The following is a 19,632-nucleotide window of genomic DNA, read 5'->3' as shown; positions in this document are numbered from 1 at the left end:
GCTTAGCACATAGTAGGCCCTCAATAAAAATGTATTGAATAACCGAATGAGTTCCATAGCTTTGGTTGTTCCAATTTTGTAGATGAGGGGACTGAAAATCAGAGAGGTTAACTAACTTGCCCAGTTACAAAGGATACAAGTAAGGACGTCTGGATTTGTACCCTATTGAGGTCTTGATTAACATGCTAAGTCGCCTCCCATTTTGAATCATATTAGATGAAACAAACATTTTTTCCAAATTTTTGTGTTCCCACGTGCTACACCCATCATTCCAAGGGATTCTGAAGTATTAGAATCAAGCTTATCAGAGCTTTAAGAAAGTATTGTCGTTGACATCTGTCCAACATCAGTTTGATTACCTATGAAAAGAAGGCATTACCAAGCATCCAGGTCCTTATTTCAAGAGCAGTCAGCAAGTAGAAGCCTGCTTCTTTTCCCTTCAAACCATGCACATCCTAAGTTCAGGCGTCCCTTTGGTTGCCATATTCCCTCTTGTGCTCAGCTGTGAATGTACATTCTTTCTTTTCCTATCTCAGTCCAGGCCTTCGAGATATTTTTGCCTGCCTCTCTTAACTTATGCCTGTAATAAGCATTGTCTTTCTTTTTTCTTTTCTCTCTTTTCTACCTCTGCCTTAACTACTAAATCCCAGCTTTGATCCAGCTTTTCCAGGATGCTAATATCTCGTGAAATCCTGAGGGCCTGGGAGCTCCAGAGAGCTAGTGTTTCTGCCGCACTGGACAACAGAGGATGAGCTTTCTACACTTAAAACAGGAACTTTGAGAGGCAGAATGGAGGCAGTTCTTGATAAATGCAAATGGCCATTTCAGCGAAGGATGAAATGAGAGGAAAATAATCCAAAATACAAAGAAGAAGGTCAATGAAAGGTGAGAAATCCTGACAAAACGAAAAGAAAAATATTTCCGTTGGACATGCTGAGCTTATTTCTAGTGAGGCAGATTTGAAATTCCAAATATTATTTGTAGCTTTATATAATTATGTTTAGGTTAATTCTATAGTAAACTATATTAGTTCTCATTCTCAAATGCGAGTTCAATTTTCAAACAATCCTTTTTCATACTGGTAAAGGTGCATTAGAGAACTTCTTCAGGATTGTTGCACACAGAAATCTTTAACAGGCTTGACTCTAAATGACTCCTGAAGTCAAAACACTTATGACTAGTTCAATAGACCACGTAAATAGTACTCCTGCAAAATTCTGCATGACAGGCTGGCCCTGTGGCCGAGTGGTTAAGTTTACGCACTCCATTTCAGCAGTCCAGTGTTTTGCCGGTTCGGATCCTGAGTGTAGACATAGAACTGCTCATCAGGCCATGCTGAGGCAGTGTCCCACATGCCACAGCCAAAGGCACTCACAACTAGAATATACAGCTATGTACTAGGGGGCTTTGCAGGGAGGAAGAATGAAAAAAAAAAAAAGAAGAAGAAGATTGGCAACAGTTGTGAGCTCAGGTGCCAATCTTTAAAAAAAAAAATTCTGCTCAACAAAGTGTGATTTATACCTGGATATATTGTGGGCTACTTTAGACTTCTGTAATCCTCTGCGTCTGAGACAGTAAAAATGATCTCATGCTTATTTCTCCCCGTTGGCTTAATTCTGTGTTCTGTGTTTATTATAATGGCCATGCCACTAGCTCCTAGGTATTGCTATTGTGATGCTCATCTAATAAAGTTTTACAATGGAAAGTCTTGAATCTTCTGGAAGGGAGAAAAAACTGCTTACTTTTCTCCCCAGCTTTTTTTTTTTAATTGGTGAGGAAGATTGGCCCTGAGCTAACATCTGTTGCCAATCTTCCTCTTTTTGCTTGAGGAAGATTGTTGCTGAGCTAACATCTGTGCCAGTCTTCCTCTACTTTTTGTATGTGGGATGCCACCTCAGCGTGGCCTAATGAGTAGTGCGTAGGTCTGCACCTGGGATCTGAACCCACGAACCCTGGGCTGCAGAAGCAGAGTGCGGTAACTTAACCACTATGCCTCTGGGCCAGCCCCTACCCCCAGCTTTATTGAAATATAATTGATATTTTAAAATTGTGATGATTTTATGTACATATATATTGTGAAATGATTACCGCAATCAAGTTAATTAACATACCCATCCCCTCACAGAGTTACTTTTTTTTTTAGTGGTGATGGTGAGAACATTTAAGATCTACTCTTTTAGCAAATTTCAAGTATACAACACAGTATTATTAACTGTAGTCACCACACTGAACATTAGGTCCCCAGAACTTATTCATCTTGTAACCAAAAGTTTGTACCTTTTGACCAAAAAACAGCTTATTTTTGAGAAGTATATTAATTCTTCATAGTTGCCAGACTAGGATTTACAAATTTTACCTCTGTGTGGTCCTGGATTCAATCCGGGATTACCAAACTATCTGAGAGAAGATTAAATGGCATTCCTAATTCAGAGATTTCGGCTGGTTAATACCTAGAGCTGTACTGACTGCTATTATATGGCTTATTCTCACTCACCTCTGATGTGATCCACTGGCAGTTCTTGCTCACTCGCAGTAAAAGTGGTCATCAAGGACACCTGGCAGCAGGGTGACAGCAGTTCAGCGTCGGATATCAGATCCACTGTCTGTCTTTAGACAAGTGAATTAAACTCTCTCAGTCTATGCTTTCATATTTTAAAATGAATAGGGCAAGTGACATTCATTTATTTCTTCAAATATTTATTATCTATATTCTAGATACTGTGCTTTTTGTTTGAGATACAACATTAGACAAGATAGACCGTGTCCCTGCCATCATGGGACATACTGGATAGTAGAAGAGAAAAACAGATAAGCAGGAAACTCTAGAACATTGAAATAGACGACACCGGAGGAAGCATAAGTTCCAAGATCATGTGCTGTCAACTTTATTAATCTTTTAGGTGGATTGCTGATTATTTGCATTTCTTTGAATTTGTCATGCACTCTCCATTGTCTCCATGCCTTTGAAAATTTTCCCTCTGCCCAGAACAGCAGTTACCCTATTCTTCACCCAGCTAATGTCTACACAGTCTCCAAGGTCCAGATCCAGCATGACTTCTCAGGGAAACCTTCTTTGAATCTCTGAATCTGGTTTAGATGTTCCTCCTGGAGTGTACCTAGCCTTTGTCTGCATCCTGCAATCACATTAGCTTGACTTTGTTTACTTACCTCTGTCCACTGTTAGGATCTGAATTCAGTCAGTGTAGGAATCTCACCTTACAACTCTTTATTCCCAAGACACAGTCTAATATTTGACATATAGACATTTTTCTGTAAATCTGTGCTGATCATGCAAATATCAAACATTTATTGAATACCTACTATGTGCCAGGCACTGTAAATGGGTTTACTTCCATCATGTTATTTACTTTAATTTTCGCAATAACCCTCTGTTGTTGTGTTTATCCTATTATCCCACTTTAGAGATGGAGAAACTGAGGCTCATAGAGGCTCAGTAATTTGCTCAAGGTCTCACTGAAAGAGAAAACCAGAATTTGAAGCTGGTTTTCCAGAAATTTCCTTCTTTTATTCCACCACTGAATCAAAATCGTGGGTTTTACTTGTATTAATGTGTGTGTGTGTGTGTGTGTGGTGATTGTGAAGGAGATCCATCTTCTTTAAGAGAAGACCCGAGGCTAATGGTTTTGTGCCATATTTGCATAAGGTGGTGTAAATCCACACTTGGATAATTTGGCTCAATAGCGGAAGAAAAAGCAACACAGTTCTTCAAGTGAACAGATGTCAATGCATAGATATCTCTGTGAGGCAAGGTCATGGTAGGGCCTAATATGCATACCTCTGTAGGAGATTATATGTGTATTTTATATATATATATATATATATATACACTCAGGAAAACTTTGTATATGAAATCCCCTAGGACACGCAACACTAAGGAGAAACAGAGACAGCAACTAGGAGATCTGATGTCCAAGGCCTTGAGGAAATTAGATTATAATTCTAAAACAGAGAAGGGATTATATAGTTTTTGAGAAAAGATTTGTAATTATGACAGACCCGAATATGAAATTGGAGAGATGGGCAATACTGACTCCGTGAGATGAATAGAGGTGATTGGAGGATGTTTTCTGCCAAACAGAGAAGAATTATATCTTCATTTAAAGCCCCCAAACAGCCCTAAATTCCCACCTAACTAGACTTTATAGAAGTCAGCTCAAATACTGAAACAACACATTTTCCTGGCTTTCAAATTTTCCCAACTTAATCGAGTAGCTAGAGAAAATCTTAATTCTTTTTTAGCTGGAGACAGTGACATAAAATAGAGACATGGGTATTCCTGCTATAATGCCAATGTTTGCGCTATTGAAAAACCTCACATTCTGCAAAATTGAACACTAAAAATAACAGGGCCCAAAGGGAAAATAAAACGGGAGGAGACCACTCAAAACGCTGGAATTTGGAGAGCAGAGCACTAAAAAAATTAAACAATTGCTATCAAAATAATATATATATACTGGCATCATTAATCTGCTAACAGCGTTTTCACCTGGCTTCAAAGTAAGTTGGTCATTAGCAGCCTCAAGTCCCAGAGCTTCTCTTTGTTCCTTTGAGATGTAGGTTTTTTAATATGAACAATTTTTATCAAAACTAAAAATTTGATTTAATGTGTAGCCTTCTTCATTAATCCATTGTTTTGATGCAGGGGTTAAAGTCTTTGCAACTTCTTAATCTGTATCAGCAGCTTCACCAGCGAGCTTAAGGTAGTTGCACAGGTAGGGATATTCTTGAAGCACTAAAGAAAAGTGCCTTTGTAGATTTTTAAGCTTTTTTCTAAAGATGTTCATGTATGCTTTTTCTTTACTTGTGACAAAGATTTCTCTGAGTAGCTATAAAACATTAAGCTACTGGGAAACAATATATGAAAACCAATGTTACTTCTGAGCTATAAGAACATCTTTCCCTATTCACCAGCCATATATGGGGTCATTTGCATCAAAGAATTGCCTATTTTACAACTGAATCTCCTAATTCATGTGATGCGCAAGGTTCGAACATCATGTAATGAATGCTAGATTTGTCTATATGAAACTCTGTCTCCTTGGCTATTTTCAGAACCTCTTCATCTTAATCCATGCCAGGTTTGACAATAATCATAGAGCGACATGATTTTGCTTGTAGACTAGCAGTGTGGAGTAGGCATGCATGGTGAAGGTGGGCTTTGAGGAAAGGCAAGGTAATATTTTTGGAAAGAAAAAAGTAAAAAAAACCATGTCTATAAGCCCAACAAGTAGTTTTAACTATGCTGGTAGATTTATTTTACATCCCATGATCAATGACCTCAATGTTTCTTCTCCAACTGGGTGTTTCTCCTTTCTTTTCCTTTCTCTCTTTCCTGACTTTCTTTCCTTCATTTTTTCTCTTCTTCAGTAATATCTCCTTTCACCTTGCTGTCTTTTTTTCCCCTTTATTGACTGCACATCAAGTGCCTACCATGTACCAGGAACACTGGGCCTGGAGATGAAATGGTGAACAAAAACCGAGTTTCGAGTTTTGTGGGGAGATAGACATTAAACACATATGCACACAAATAAATGTCAACTAATGGGTGATAAGTATTTCCAAGAAGAGGAGCCCTAAAAGCATGTCAGAGGAGGACTACTCCTTAATCAGATATGTCACCTAGGCTTCCCTGAGGAACAAACTCAGAAAAATGAATGGGATCAACTAGGCGAAGATAGGAGAGGAGAATATTCGTGACAGAGGAAATTGCTTGTACAATGACCTTGCAACCCTAACGATGTCAGTGCTTATGAGGGACTGAAGGGGAACTGGTGTTGTTGGATGGCAGCTTGCTGGGAGGGGATTTGGGGTACAGCCAGACATGCAGGTCCTGGCTGGCCTGGGTCACGATAAAGATTCTCATCTTTTTTTTTTTTTTTTTTTTTTTTGAGGAAGATTAGCCCTGAGCTAACATCTGCCACCAATCCTCCTCTTTTTTGCTGAGGAAAACTGGCCCTGAGCTAACATCCATGTCCATCTTCCTCCACTTTATATGTGGGACACCTGCCACAGCATGGCTTGACAAGTGATGAGTAGGTCCACATCTGGGATCCGAACTGGTGAACCCCAGGCCACTGAAGCAGAAAGTGCAAACTTAACTGCTGCACCACCGGGCCAGCCCCTAAAGATTCTCATCTTTAACCCCAGAGAAACAGGAATCACGGAAAAAATTTTAAACCAAGAGAGGTATGATATGATCAGATATGCATTTTGAAAATATGTCTCTGATTCCAGTATAATAAGATAAATACATAATTTTTGTGCTTGTTGCAATTTTGCATCTTCAAAACACCCCTGTAAGGAAAGAACAACTCTGAAATTTGCATTTTTAATTCCATTTTGCAGATAGAGACTGAGGCACAAAGGAGGAATCATCCTTTGCTTAATTAGGCCTGTTTTGTTCCTCACGTTTCTTGTAAGGGATATCAACAACACATGGGGTGACATCATAGCTGTGAATCAAAGCATACAGGTATAACCATTTGACATTTCTATGAACAGACTTCCCCTAGTCTCTCATATTTCTTACTCTCAATTCAGAAAACAACTTCTCCTCCCTCCTGAGCTCTCATTTATAAACTACTTCTGTTTTGGTTTTATTGGAGGGGTTTGAGGGGTTTTTTGTCACATTAAATATGCACATCTTTAGGGATTGATCACCAAACAGAGAAGTTTGAAAAGATCACTAGAATTAGCGAAAGCATAAAAGAAAAAGAGATTGGAATTTTGGCAGTAAGCTATCTATCTTAGGCCACGTTGCCTCATTCCCTTGGCATCCATTCTTGCTATTAACAGTTTTCATAAATAATTCCAGCCTCCCATTTACACTCTCCAGAAACCCTCTTGGAGAGGCAACAGCACAGTGTGCTTCTTTATTGAGGGGTTTCTGGTTAGGCAAGTCACACCCATGCCCTCCACCTTCACACAAACCTTCAAGGCTTAGTATTAAGAGTTCCAGCAATGTACTAGCTGTGTAGAATCTAAAGCAAACGCTAAACGCTTCCTGGTAAATTTTACAACCAATTTGTCACCTAAGCCTCTGCTCTGAAGCTCTCTTAATGACACGTTCTTTCTCTTAGAAAGTGGAGTTACTCTGAGAGGGCACCATCTTAACAACTAATGGTTTCTATACAAATAATGATAACAGTCCTGCTTGGCGAGATCTGGCTGCCAGCAATACTGCTTGAGGAGAAATTATGAGAAGTGGGTCCTGGGCCAGAAAAGCAAGAAATTGAAAGAAAGGGCACCAGCTGTAAATTTTTCACCTGTCTAATGGATTGTATTTTTAGGGTCAAGAAGTGGAGTAGCTGGTGGGGAGGAATTGCATTATCACAAAAGTGTTTGAAGCAAGAATTCTCCCTAGTCTTTTGTCATGTTCAAAACTTCAAAACTCCCAGATGACAAATGGGCATCATGTAAACTTATCTGGGGCTCAATCACTTTGAATCTAAAGTGTGATCACAGATAGTCTGATGATATTAAAAAAACACACACACATAATTTATCAGGTCAGGTCTAAGACAGTTCTGCACTTCACACACACACACATTCCTGGCATGAGTCTCCTGACATTGAAACATTCACTAAGTAACACGTAATGAACTGACCTGGGTAGAGAATGAGCAGGTTTGGGAACATTTTATAATTTTGAAGTTATTTCTCCTCCTCTGGGATGCTCAGTGACTTGGAAATAGATACAGAAACAGAAAGAAGAAAGACAGAAAAGGAAAAGGAATTGAATGAAGGGAGAATGGGACGAGAAAGTCCAAAAGAATGAGAACCGATGAGATAAAGAGGAAACATGTCAAAGGGATGCTTCTTAAAGCAGCTAAGAATGTGAGGGACTGAGATCAGAGAAGACTCCAGAATAAGTTTGAATAGGGACCAACCAAGAGTCTTAATTAGACTGAATCTGCTATTTGTATTTATGGTGTATTGTTTGTAATCTACTTCTAAATATGAACGATTTAATCCTTTCTAGAATGAGGTGCATTAAAAAATTAGAGATCTAAAATGACTTATAATGTCAAACTATACAAGAAATAAGGCAAGTAAAACATAAAAGACTCAAGAAATAAAGTGAAATGAGAAGAGGCATTTGAGCAAACATTTTATAATGTGACTATATATTTAGCTTTGGATTTCTGTTTTATAAGGCAAAGGGAGAAGTGATTTAGTATTGTTGGATTAAAATAGCAAGAGCAACAACAACAACAAAAGTGAGAAGCCTACAATTTTATCAGAACATTGATACTTTTTTACTGGTACTGAAAAATAATTATTTATATACTAGATAAAATAAAGGGCAATGTTTTCATTATGGTTTTCAAAAAAGAAAGAAAGAACAGAAAGAATCTTATTAAAGTATTTTATGTTTATGGAGTGGTTTATAATTTATGACATACTTTAAATATTTCAGTTGATCTTTGCAAACAACCCTATGACTTATATAAGCCGCATACAATGATCATTTTACAGACAAAGGTTAAAAGCTTATAAATAGAACAGTCTTGGAAAATTGATGGACAATGTACCAAAACTCAGGTGTTCTGACTTTTAATCCAATTCCATCTGCTTCTTTGAAAAAGCTGAAGGTAAACCATTAAATCAGTGACTCTACTAGTTGGATTGCCTCAGAATGAACTGTGAAATTTTTGAAAAATAAAGCATGTTTGGACCCACCCTAAACCTCCTCATAGATCTCTGCTATTGAGGTCCAGGCATGTTCATTCATAGAAGACTATAGAGATGATTTTAATGCACATCAAAGGTTGAGATCTTCCTGAATTAAATCTTGAATCAGTAAAGACTTTGTTCGTGGAACTAATACTATTCTGATGAGTTCTTGGTTGTGACTGGACTTAGTACAGATATAGAACTTAAAGATCCAATAGGAATGTCCCTAAATCTCTTTCTCCCAGTGTCAGATGTCTCAAGATGGCCTTTGTCAAAAATTGGAAGTAGGAGTCATTTTACAGTTGTTTGCCTGAAATGCTGATATTTTAAATTGATTTATTACAAATCAATCTACTTAGAGTTCCTCATTTGATGTGGCCAGGCAAGCTCCTAGTAGAATGATCCTTCTTCAGATAACTATAAACGCTGGAAGAAATGCAAAAAACAACTACATGAAGGCCCTACAGAATGAATGAATGCAGGCAGATTCTGAAGGGAAGTTGATGCTTGCAAGAAGAGATTAGTATGATGTGTTTCCCATTTGAATGTTTTTTCAGGCTTTGGGCAGCCTGAGGGTGGTGGCTAAATCTCCAATAGAAAATTTACAGTTTTCCTATCTTGAAGAACCAAATGACAGAGTTCAAAGCAATTATGATTATTGGAAAGTAAGACAGAATCTCAAAAAGAGAAAGCAGGGGCAAAAGGGAGGGGCTGCTCAAATTCTCCATGTAAACTACTCAAAGTCTCTGGCCACCCATGAACCATGTGTCCGGGGCGGGGTAGGGGGCAGACTGCAATCAGCCCAGCTAGGAATAAAAGGACTGAACTGAGATTTGAATTGCCACCCAAAGGCAGAGTTGACAGCTTGAGTCTAATCAAGTTAGCTGCCTGCTCAAATAAAAATATCAATAGTATTTGGAGGAAAATGATGGAATCCAGAGACTCCTCAACATAATATTCACAATGTCCAGGGTACAACTAAACATTTCATGGCATAAAATGAACCAGGAAAATGTGGTCTATTCTTAAGAGAAGAGGCAATCAATGGATGACCTAGATATTGGAATTAGCAGACAAGTACTCTAAAGCAGCTACTTTAACCATGTTCACTAAGGTAAAATAATATATCCTCATAAGGAATGGAAAGATTGAAAATCTCAGGAGAGAAATCAAAACTGTAAAAACAAACCAAATTTAAATTCCAGAAATTAAAAATACAATATCTCACATAAAAAAATTCACTGGATGGGCTTAACAACTGAATGAAGATGACAGAGGAAAGAGTCAGTAAACAAAAAGGTCTAGCTAAAAAGCCAATAGATATATTAAAATGCAATTCTAAAAAATATTCAAATAAGCCAAAATAGGCAGGTAAATGAGAACAAGGAAAAAAAGGAGAGAGGGAGGACAAAGAGAAAGCAAATAATAAAAAGGTGGACAAAAATCCAACAGCATCAATATTAAAGATTCATAAACTAACACCCCAATTAAGAAAGCAGAGATAATTAGAATAGATAAAAAGCAGGACCCAAAATATGCTTTCTAAAAGATGTATTTTAAATATAAAGAGATAGATAATTTTAAGTAAAAGGAGATTAGAGTATTTACTAATATTAGATAAATTAGACTTTAAAAACAGCAATATTACCAGGGATAAAAGAGAATTTTCATAATTATAAAAGGGTCAATTCATTAGGAAGACATAAAAATCACAAACAGAACTTCAAAATGTATGAAACAAAATTAACAGAATTAAATGGAAAAGTAGACAATTTCACAAATCAGACTGGAGCTTTTACTACTCTTCTCTGAGCAACTGACAGAGGTAAACAACAAAATAAAGGCATAGATGACCTGAACAACACTATTACTCATGTTTATCTAATTGATATTTGTAGAACACTACATAAAGACTGAAGAGTATACATTCATTTCAAGTGCATGTGCTATGTGTAAAAAGATATATTTGGGGCCATAAAATATGTGTCAAAAAGTTAAAAACTGAAATCATATAGAATGTGCTTTCTGAACATAACAGAATTAAACTAGAAGCCAGTACAATAAGATATACATGAAAACCACAAATATTTGAAAATTAAATAACATGCACTTAAGTAATTCATAGAAAATACTTTGAACTCATTGACCATGAAAGTATCACATATCAAAATTTGTGGTATGTAGCTAAGTAGTGTTAGAGTTGAATTTATAATTTTTAATACTTATATCTAAAATTAGGGATCTAAATTTACAGCATAAGGAGCTAGATAAAAAAGAGAAAAGCTAACCAAAGTAAGGAACTAGGGGACAGATTAACCCTAAAGCTACGGTAATCAAGAGACTGTAGCATAGGTGTAAAGATCTACAGATAAACAGTAGAACAGAATAGATAGCTCAGGAATGGACCCCCACTTATATGGTTATATGATTTTTTGTGTGTTTTTTCCCCCTTTTATTGTGGTAATAACACTTAACACGAGATTACCCTCTTAACACCTTTTTTTTTTTAAGGATTGGCACCTGGGCTAACAACTGTTGCGATGTGGGACGCCACCTCAACGTGGCCTGATGAGTGGTGCCATGTCCGCGCCCAGGATCCAAACCCTGGGCCACCGCAGCGGAGCACGCAAACTTAACCACTCGGCCATGGAGCCGGCCCCGTCTCTTAACACATTTTTAAGGGCTCAGTAGAGTATTGTTATATATAGACACAATGATATTTGAATTTGGAGAAAGTTGCCAATACTATCCAGCAGAAAGAAAAGTCATTTCAGCAAATACTGCTAGAATAACTAGAAAGCTATATTGAAAGACTGAACTATGCTGCTTACTTCACATCATATTAAAAAAATTAGCGATAGCCCTAAATGTAAAGGCTAAAACTATAAAGCTCTCAGGTGAAAAAATAGGAGAATATCTTCATGATTTAGGCATAGATAAAAGATTCTTTTCCCAGTCAGGCAACCACCCCACTCATCTGCCAGTTGCCATACTGTGGTGGCGGCATGTTGCTGTGATAGTAAAAGCTGTGCCTCTAGTATTTCAAATACTAGTAGGGTCACCCATGGTAAACAGGTTTCAGCAGAGCTTCCAGACTAAGACAGACTAGGAAGAAGGACCGGGCCACCCATTTCCCTATGAACAACAGCAGAGGATTGTCTGACATAGTGCCAGAAGATGAGAGCATGGCGCAAAAAGACGAGGCAGGGTTCCGCTCTGCTTTACATAGGGTTGCTCAGAGTTGGAATGCATTCAACGGCACTAACAACAACAAAAAGCTCTTTTAGTCAGTCACAGAAAGAAATAACCATAAAATAAATATCAATAAATTAGACTTCATCAAAATTAAAAAGTTCTACTCATCAAAATACATCATTAAAAATATGCATAGGCAAATGACAGACTTGGAGAAAATAATGACAACACATTGATTTGACGAAAGGCTAGAATTGAAGATGCATGTAGACCTCATAGAACTCAGTAATAAAATAGACAACCTAGTGTAAAATGGATGAAAGATTTGAAGACATTTTATAAAAGAGGATATATGAATTCCTATAATCATGGGAAAATATGTTCAACATCATTCGTCACGTAATGTATATTAAAATTATAAAAAGATACCCCTGCACACCCGCCAGAATGGCTAAAATTAGAAAGACTGTAAACACCAAATATTGACTAGGATGTGCAACAAATGGAACTCTTATACATTTTTGGTGGGATTCTAAAATTTAACCATCACTTCGGAAAATGGCCTAGCAGCTTCTCATGAAACTAATCATAACATATTGTATGACTCAGCAATTCCACTCCTAGGTATTTACCCAACAGACATAAAAATATGTTAATAAAAGCACTTGTACGAGAATGTTCACAGCAGCTTTATTCATATTAGCCCCAAACTGGCCAAAGTGTCCACCTATATGAGAGTGGATAAACAAACTGTGGAATATTTATGTAATATGCATATACAGTATCACTCAGTGAAAAAAGAAATGAATTATTGGTATGTGAGAAAACATGAATATGTGTTTAAAAAATTATTCTGAGTGAAAGGAGCCTTAGACTGTATGAAATATACTGTATATGTATATATATGCCACATGATACCATTTACATGAAATGTTAAAATTGGGAAATCTAATCTATGGCCGAATAATATCAGAACAGTGTTTGCCTCTGGTGGGCAAGTTTAAGGATTATCTTGCAAGGAGCATGAGAAAATTTCCTTGTGTGATAATAATGTTCTATATTTTAAGAGGGGTTTGGGTTATACAGGTATATTCATTTGTCAAAATTCACTAAAAAATTAAAATACACTTAAAAATATGTGCATTTCATTGTGTGTAAATTTATAAAGAGAAAAAGTATAAACAATTACTGAACTCTTGTTCCTAGCATACTATTCAGATGTCCGCAATTTGCTTTGAAATCCACCAAGAAATAAGATTGATAAGCCTCTAGAGGCTTATGTGATAAAGCAGATATAGTAAAATGTTAAAGATAGAACCCAGGTGGTGAGAATGAGCGTGTTCAGGGTAAAATTTTTTCAACTTTTCTGTGTATGTAACTTTTCACAATAAAATGAAAAAATCAGCCTACTTGCGTTAGTTACTTGAGATGCAAGATGGAGTGTTGATACCCTGATATGGGCCTTTGCCCAAGTGGAAGGCATTTCTGATGTTGTACGTGGGTGGGCTTAAGAGGTGTTTGAAACCGAATAAACCCTTGGGTTAGGATACAACTTAAATTTCATCGTGGCTCCTCGCCAAAACTTTAGCACAAACGTCATCAATTGTTCACCTCAGCCATAGAACTTGGGCCTCCTATGTAGGATTGTGATTTTGAATAGCACTATGTTTAGGTGAGTTTGTCACAAAATAGTTTCAAGCACTTGAATATTTCAAAGCTAGTAGATGAGGATACATCAGTTTTGTTCACTTAAATGTAGATGTTTACCTGCTGAAGATGATGGTTTTTAAGCATACTTGGTTTATCATTATGATACCTATCTACTCAGTGAATATTTTTCTTCTTCCAGGTCTGCGTCCAAACATAGCCCAAGGTTTGTGTAAAATCTAGGCCAAAGTAAATATATTAGTTTGCTTAACTCTTCTATTTTAATACTTTCTTGCATACCAATTTTTTCCTTTTTTCAGTAAAAAGTGTGAACTGATGCCTATGATCTTTGCCAGATATTTATCGTCCTATGAGCTGGGACCTTGTGTGGATTGTACATTACTATTTCCTTAGTGTCTAGAATAGTTCACGGCATATAGTAGATTGTCAATAAATGTTTATTGAATAAGGTAACGATAAAAGATATATTTTAAATGTTAATTTGATGTTGTGAGCGTTTGATACCTCCTCCTTCCAGAGAAGCGTATTTAGAAACTGTGCAACATTTTTAGATTTCATGTTGGGCAAAAGCCACTGGATATCATACATATAGTATTAGCGTTGCCGAAAGGCCAAAAGTTAGTTCATAAACAATGTCCTTCCACTCTTGGCCATAGGTGGCATTTACTATATAACAATTCCTGTTCAATAGAGCAAATGTTACCAGTTGATAGTCCAGAAAAATAGATGACCTCTAAAAATAAATCTTTTATAACAGTCAGAGATATAGAGAACAATACCTAACTTAATCAGGACTCCGATTTCCAGCAATCTCAAAACTGTCATAAATTTCTAAAGTAAATGAAGTAGCGTGGGAATGGAGGGAAAAAGAGAAGCCATAAATCCAATGCACTTTAGCATAAGGAAGAAGGATATAGCGCTCAATTGACTTGGAAGGGTGAAAAATTTAGGTTACCTATATAACAAGTCTGTGTACCTAGTTTCTTATAGAAATCTTTGATTTGATCTAAGTTACAACACAGAGTGGGGAAACTAAAATAATGACTGTAACCGATAGTGAAGCAGAAGGTAGAGAATCATTCTATAAAACACTATAAAATGCCCGGGGGCATTTAGTAGAAGGACAAATAATTCTAGGTGAAGATGGCCCCAGGAAGCATCAGGGCACAGTATAATAATTAAAGTTAATAATAAAGACCTTGAGTTACTGAGGAGTGACTGAGATTGTAGGCTAATCTTCATCTGTGTTTCTTTTTCTTTCTGATCTTCCAGCTACACTATGTTTTCCAGACTTCCTTTGTCCATGGAACTGAGTTCTAGTCAATGATGTTGGCAGAAGGCATATATGTTTCCTGTAGTTCTAGCCCATAAAATCTTTTACAAGTGATCCTCCATGCTCTTCCCTAATCTACCGGCTAGATGTTGCTGCTTACAGTGATTAGGGAAGCCACGTTTTGAAGACGGCAGACATTCTATCAGCCTGGACTTTGAATGATTGTGATAAACTTTCACTGCCTCTGATCTGGAACTCCTGTTTTGGCCTTTACTTGAATAAAAGAGAAACTTAAGTTTTATTAAGCCACTAAGTGCGCTGTCAAGTCCAGTAGCCACTAGCTACATATGTCTTATAATTACTTCAGGTTTGGCTAGTGCAACTGAGGTGAGTTTTTAATTTCATTTCCTTTAGATTTAAATAGCCGTATGTGGTTCATGACTACCATGTTAGTGCAGTTCAGGTGGAGCTTGGCTGCATTTACTTCTCCATCTGAAGAAGGACTGGACTATGTAATGTCAGTTTTTGCCATCAAAATAAAAGCCTATATCTTATACATGACATAGTATACCCTCAGTAATCTGTCCTCTGTGAACTTCCCCAGCGTCGCTTTTAACCGTGCTTCAACTCACACACACTGCCACATTCACTCCCAAATTAGCAACACTGTTTGTCTAACCCATGCCCTTCTTCTCTGCCTCTTCCGCCTGACGTGCTTTTCTTTTTCATGGCCATTGGCAAATGGCATCTCATCTTTCAAAATTTAGAGCTCGTGTCACCTCCCCATGAACATTTTTCTGACACATCCCAGGATGAATTGCTTATTTTCTTCTTTGTGTCACACTGCAACCTTCTAGATTTCTACAACACTTCATTGCATGGATTTGTTACTGTGTTTGTCTCTTTTCCTATTAGACGGTGGACTATGTCTATTTAATATTTGTTTTTGTAGCACTTAGGACGGGATCAATTATGTAAATCATCAATAAAGGATAAATGAATAGGAAATTTGGGAAATAGAATTCTCTAATAGTTCTCAACTGTTCTCCTTCTTTGCTTTGCATTATCTCCCAGGAAGTTAAGAACTATCAGCCTGGACCAACGTCTTCTGCTCTGTATTTATATTCAGAAGGACTTTACTTCTGGGACTTTACCCTCAGTGGGCACACAATCCATGCTATGGTTTATATAATGAAACTACAATTGCATATTGCATTTCTTTCTCTGTTTCTCTGACTACATGTCATCAAGTGTCTGTTGTGAGAACGTGCTGATTTAGATAAGAGTTCCTCATCTAACTAAAATGCATACTGGAAAATAGCAGACCAGATTCTGACATATATACCATATAATCAATATGATGGATTGGGTCAATTTCACTGATATATTTCATCTTGTTAGTTACAAACAGTGATAATGAAAACAGCACGTTTTAAAGTTTACAGAAAGACTTGAATTAAAATGTCTGGATATATCTCAATAATATTTCCCATGTTTTGGTGCAATGGCAAATCTTTGAAAAACTGGAGCCCTTCATTGAATGCTTCTGTATTTAATAAACTTGGAAAATAGCTCAAATATTCACTCTTTTCTATTTTTTCCATTTATTCCTGTAAGTCTGTGCTTCCATTTGAGATAATTTCTTGTATGCAAGTCTGCTAGAAATAAATTCCTTCAGGTTTTGTCTTTTGTCTTTGAGCTTTTGTTCATTTTCACTTTTTTGTATTGGCCTTTGGTTTTGAAGAGTATTTCATGGTACAGACTTCCAGGTTGGCAGCTCTTTCTCTTTCAGCTCCTTAAAGAAATTTCCATAGTTTCTATTTAAAAGTCTACTATCACTTTTATTGTTGTTTCTTTGAAGGTAATGTGCATTTGTTTTCTTGCTGATTTTAATATTTGCTCTTTTCTTGGTGAACAAAAGTAATTTGACTATATCATGCCTAGTTTTTCACTTACTTATTTTTTTAAAATCCTGCATGGAGTTTGCTGAATATCTTGAATTTATATGTTGTCTTTTATCAAATTTGGAAAAATTTCAGCCCACTTTTATTTGAACATGTGACATTTCTCCTCTTTCTGGAATTCCAAATACACTTCTGTTAGGCCTTTTGAGTATGTCCCACACGTGTCTTGTGCATTCTTCTGGTTCAGTTCTTCAATTTGTATATTTTTCTGTTGAACAGAAATCCTGTGTTCCACTGTGTTCAATCTTATTTTTAATTACCCAATGAGTTTTTAATTTGAGATATTATATTTTTTAGATCTTAAATGCCAATTCAAATCATTTTTTCTAGTACACCATTGAAACATTTTAACTTTTCCTCCATTTGTTCCTCTTTTCTTTATCATTTAACATATTAATCATAGCTATTTTGAAGACCTTGTCTACTAACTTTAATATTTGTAATATCTGAATCTCTTCCACTGATTGTTTTCTTTCTTGATTAATATTTATCGTTTTCTCCTCTTTCACTTGTCTGGTAAATTTGGTTTTTACATTCTGAACTTTGTGGATGATAAACTGTAGAGACTCTAGATTATGTTATCATTCTCTAAAGAGGGTTGTGTTTTGTTTTGGTAAGCATTTAAATTATTGAAGGATTATCTTGATTCTGCTGAGACTTGCTTTCAAGCTTCATTACTATAGAACTATTGCACTTTTGCCCTTATTCTTAGAGAGTAGAACTTACTGCTTTTTTTTCCAACTTTACCGAGATATACTTGACATATAAAATTTGGTAAGTTTAAGGTGTACAACCTGTTGATTTGGTACACTAATATCTTGTAAAATGATCACTACATCATATCACATGATTACTATTTCTTTTTGGGGGTAAGAGTATTTAAGATTTACCCTCTTAGCAACTTTCAAGTATATAATACAGTATTGTTAACTAAAATCACAATGTTGTAGATTAGATCCCAAGAACTTATTCATCTCATAACTGGAAGTTTGCACCTTTTGAACGCCGTCTCCCCATTTCCCCTACCCTCAACCCCTGGTAACCACCATTTTACTCTCTGTTTCTATGAGTTCAGCTTTTTTAGATTCCACATATAAATGATATCATACAGCATTTGTCTTTCTTTGCAGCATAATGCCCTCACAGTCCATCCATGTTGTTGCAAATAGTAGGACGTCCTTCCTTCTCATGGGTGAATAATATTCCATTGTATATACACACACCGCATTTTCTTTATCTCTTCATCCATTGAAGAACACTTAGGTTGTTTCCATATCTTGGCTATTGTGAACAATGCTGCAATAAACATGGGAATGCAGATATCTCTTCAAGATCCTGTTTTCATTTCTTTTGGATATATACCCAGAAATGGGATTGCTGCATCATATGGTAGTTCTATTTTTAATTGTTTGAAGCACCTCCATACTATTTTCCATAGTAACTGCACCAATTTACATTCCCACCAATAGTGCACAGGGATTCTCTTTTCTCCACATCCTCACTAATACTTGTTATCTCTTGTCTTTTTGGTGATAACCATTCTTATAAGTGTGAGGTGATATTTCATTGTGGTTTTGATTTGCATTTCCCTGATGACTAGTGATGTTGAGCACCTTTTCATGTACCTATTGACCATTTGTATGTTTTCTTTGGAAAAATGTCTACTCAGTTCCTCTGTCCATTTTTAAAACGGACTGTCTGCATTTTTTGTTATTGAGTTGTATAAGTTTCTTGTATATTTTGGATATTAACCCCTTATCAAATATATGATTTGCAGATCTTTTCTCCCATTCCACAGGTTGCTTTTTCATTTTGCTGATTGTTTCTTTTGCTGTGCAGAAGCTTTTTAGTTTAATGTAGTCTCGCTTATTAATTTTTGCTCTTTTTGCTTGTCCTTTTGGTGTCACATCCAAAAAATTGTTGCCAAGACTAATGATAAGGAGGTTTTTTTTTCCTTTTTTCCTGTGGTTTCTTCTAGGGGTGTTATGGTTTTAGGTCTTATGTTTAAGTCTTTAACCCATTTGATTTAATTTTTGTGAGTAGTACAAGATAGCTGTCCAATTTCATTCTTCTGCATGTGGTTAACCAGTTTCCTCAGCACTTATTGAAGAGACTGTCTTTTTGCCATTGAGTATTCTTGGCTCCCTTGTAAAATATTAGTTGACCATATATACATGGGTTTATTTCTGGGCTCTTAATTCTGTTCAGTTGGTCTATATGTCTATTTTTATGCCAAGATCAAATTGTCTTGATTGCTATAGCTTTGTAGTATAGTTTGAAATCAGAAAGTGTGATGCCTCCAGCTCTGTTCTTCTTTCTCAGGATTGCTTTGACTGTTCAGGGTCTTTTGTGGTTCAATATATGTTTTAGGACTGTTTTTTCTAGTTATATGAAAAATATCATTGGAATGGCTGAAAAAGAAATAAAGAAAAGAATCTCATTCACAATAGAATCCAAAAAAATAAACTATTTAGGAATAAATTTAACCAAGGAGGTAAAATTATGTACACTGAAAACTATGAGACTATGATGAAAGAAATGAAAGAAGACGCAAATAAATGGAAAGATACCCCACATTTATGGATTGGAAGAATTAATATTACTAAAATGTCCATACTACACAAAGCTATCTATAGATTCAATGCAATTCTTATTAAAATTCCAATGCTATGTTTTACGGAGTAGCCTTTACTCTTAGTGTATGGTCATTACTCCTAGAAGATTGTTCTTCCACAGTCAGTCTCAGCTGAAAGCTTGAGATGTTCACAAAGCTCTCTTTACTCTGTTGGGGGAAATCCAACATCTTCTCAGCATTCTGCAGCCTCTGAAGTCTCT

The 19,632-nt window shown here is 36.4% G+C and overlaps 1 long non-coding RNA gene across 2 annotated transcripts in view; it reads left to right on the top strand.

Moving 5' to 3' along the window:
* LOC111775099 (uncharacterized) overlaps nt 1–19,632 on the top strand; it is a 253,524-nt gene that overhangs the window by 79,772 nt on the left and 154,120 nt on the right. The window lies entirely within an intron of this gene.

Source organism: Equus caballus, chromosome 9, assembly GCF_041296265.1.
Source record: "Equus caballus isolate H_3958 breed thoroughbred chromosome 9, TB-T2T, whole genome shotgun sequence".
NCBI classification, from domain to species: Eukaryota; Metazoa; Chordata; class Mammalia; order Perissodactyla; family Equidae; genus Equus; species Equus caballus.
The sequence above is the reverse complement of the archived record's forward strand: the minus strand, read 5'-3'. Positions and strand labels throughout refer to the sequence as shown.